This window comes from Macaca fascicularis, chromosome 18 (assembly GCF_037993035.2).
Source record: "Macaca fascicularis isolate 582-1 chromosome 18, T2T-MFA8v1.1".
NCBI lineage: Eukaryota > Metazoa > Chordata > Mammalia > Primates > Cercopithecidae > Macaca > Macaca fascicularis.
The window spans coordinates 78,726,718-78,729,484 of NC_088392.1; the positions used below are offsets into that span (position 1 = coordinate 78,726,718).

The 2,767-nt window shown below is 38.7% G+C and overlaps 1 non-coding gene across 1 annotated transcript; it reads right to left on the reverse strand.

Annotated features, from left to right (window-relative positions):
• Positions 1-2,043: 2,043 nt before the first annotated feature.
• Positions 2,044-2,146, reverse strand: LOC123570123 (small nucleolar RNA U13). The gene has a single exon (XR_006694129.2). It is a non-coding gene; the product is annotated as a small nucleolar RNA U13 (small nucleolar RNA).
• Between the last annotated feature and the right edge of the window lie 621 nt (positions 2,147-2,767).

Genomic DNA, 2,767 nt, shown 5'->3' on the forward strand with positions numbered 1-2,767 from the left:
GAGGGCTGCAGGATCTTGGAGTCCTACATGTAATAACATACTGGTCATCGCTCTTGGCAAATATTGAAAGCTTCACTTGGTCCCTAACACCTAAAGGATAAAGAAGAGCTTGATGATTTGATGTGAGGTAAGGAAAGTGGAGATGGGTAGCCTATATTCATGGTTTTGCAAAAGACTTATTGCATTAGGAGCCCTGTGGGAAATCTTGCTGTTCAGAAGATGAGGCCACAGTTGTAGAATCTTAGACCCCTGGAGGTGTAAATGACCTCACAGATCACCACATCCAGCTTGAGTCCACCAGACAACATTTTTGCTCCTTAGCAAGGTCTTCTAGAAAGCAGAGCCAGAGTCAAGGATTAAAGCACTAACCCTTAACTCGGGAGGTAAAAATCCAGAGGTGTGTACAAGAAAACAAGATAAGGGAATGAGACGAGCCACACAGTTGGGTGTGCTGGCCTGCTGCTTCACCACAGCCACGAAGAAACTCAGCGGTGGCTTGGCAGGTGTGTCCACAAAGCACAGAGCATTTCTCCGAGAGGATCCTAAAATTAATGACTTCTTTGGCGGTATTTCACAGATGAAAGAAAGCAAGCAAGTCTGCCTGCTAAGCTATCTCCCTTCTCCCAGTTCTTACTAGTCAAAGTTCACCATGAGGCAAGACAGTTCCTTCACACTTCCCAGTAGCAACACTGGTTCTTCGGTGAAAGTCCAAGGCACATGAGATTACATTGATTCGTATCTGGAAGAGGAGTGGCAGTTTGACACGCGTGGGCTTGGCCTTGGAGCCCAGGGTGCAACTCAGACACCAATCTGCTCAGGGATCATGGCAGAAATGGCCTCAGGAAGTGAAAAGTGTTTTTGGACAGCAGGAGACAGTTATGGGACTCTGAGAAGGTACACAAGATTTAGGTCCAAAACATCTACTAAGTGATCATTCAGCAACTAATGTACGTCTCCAATACGGAGGAACTCATTGCTTCATCAAGAAACCTCTTTTCTTTTTATTAAGCAAAAATCTATGATCCCTTAGATATTTAGCCTCTTACTCTAGTTATGTTCTCCCGGAACCACATAGAACAATTTTAATCCATCATGTGCATGATGGTTCTTTTGTCTGTTTGGGACTTCAGGTGTAGAGCTTTGAGTTCTCATGGTATCATTGGCCTGCACAGGATCTCATTCCACACTTTCATTCCTCCCTCCTCCGTATGCCGCAATTATAAGGTGCTTTATGTGTATCTGATTGTTTGTAGGTCTTCTCATAAAAACTATGTTGTTTTGTGTGCATACGCTTTTAATTTACATGAAGGGATTGTGCTCATGGTATTTTTTTACTTTTTTCACTCAGTTATGTTTTTAATATATTGCCATGTTGCTGTACTATTAATCCAGGAATGAACACCTACTTTGCCTCTTATGCCTATGCAAATCACAGGTTTTAATGCATGTTATTTTATAGGAGTGTGTTAGAATTTTTCTAGAATACATATCCAGAAGTGGTATATATTCTAGAAAACATATTTCTGGTGGAGTTGCTGGGTCATTGGGTATAAATATACTTAGATTGACTAAGTACTTCCGGATTAATCTCCAAAGTGGCTGCCCTGTCCATATTTTCACCAACAACACATGAGATTCCTATATTCCTACATTTTTACCAATATTTTCATTTTCTCACTTTTTCAATGACATTTCTCATTTAAGTGCAAAGAAATGTTATTTTAGTTTATGGTTTCCTAATCACTAATAATTTTGAATATCTTTTTGTATGTTTGTCAGCCTTTTGGACTTTTCTTCCATGAATTACTTGTTATATATTTTTCAGTTGGGTTGTCTTTTACTTATTCTTGATAGATTCCTAGCTAACAGAGATATTAGCCTCTTTTTTTAGTGTATTGATTGCAAATATCCTCTCTTATGTTTTTCGTACCTGCTTGCTTGTCCATGGTGTCCTTCACTGGACATGAATTTTTAATTTTAATACAATCATTGTGCCTTATGGTTTTCTGCTTTTACGGTAATGTTATGTTTTGGTTTTTTCACCTTCAGTGGGTAATGTGCCAATGTTATAAAAAGGCTTGAAGGAGGCACATCTCATACTTTAGTATGAAAAATCAATCATAATGCTTATGATCCATAAAAGGATCTAAGGTTATGTTTAAAATTCCTATCCCCCTTCAGAAGTCAATACTGCATTCTTCTACATTATTTGATTATTTTATAGTTAGTATCTCCATTTCTTAGGTCTTTTGCCCATCTACAGTACCTCTTCCTAAATGATGTTGGGTAAGAATCTGGTTTTATTTTCCTCCATAACGAAAGCCACCCAGGGATGTGTTGGAGCAACTTGTGCCAGGTGGCAAGAGCCAATTGTTAAATATTGAATTTTGCAAGCTGGTTGCTAAATTGTTGGCAGTTTGAAATAGTCCACGCTGGGAATTTTTATGCCATGAGAATTAGCAATAAATCAAGTATTTTTTCCTTTAGGGAACTGGTTTACCACTACACCATTGAAATGTCTACTGAATCATCCTTTCTTTATTGATCTATACTGCTACTTTTATCATATATTAAGTTCCCATATACAAGGGATCTTGTCTGAGACCTTTTATGCCATTTCATTGGCCTGTTTGTCTATTCTTGTCTGGTGCCATACTGCTTTTATTACTGTGTCTTTGAAGCTTGTCTTAGTGGCTCATAGAGCAAGATCCCACTCTGTGCTCTTCTTTTTTAAAATTGACTTAACCCTTCGTAGACTACTACATAG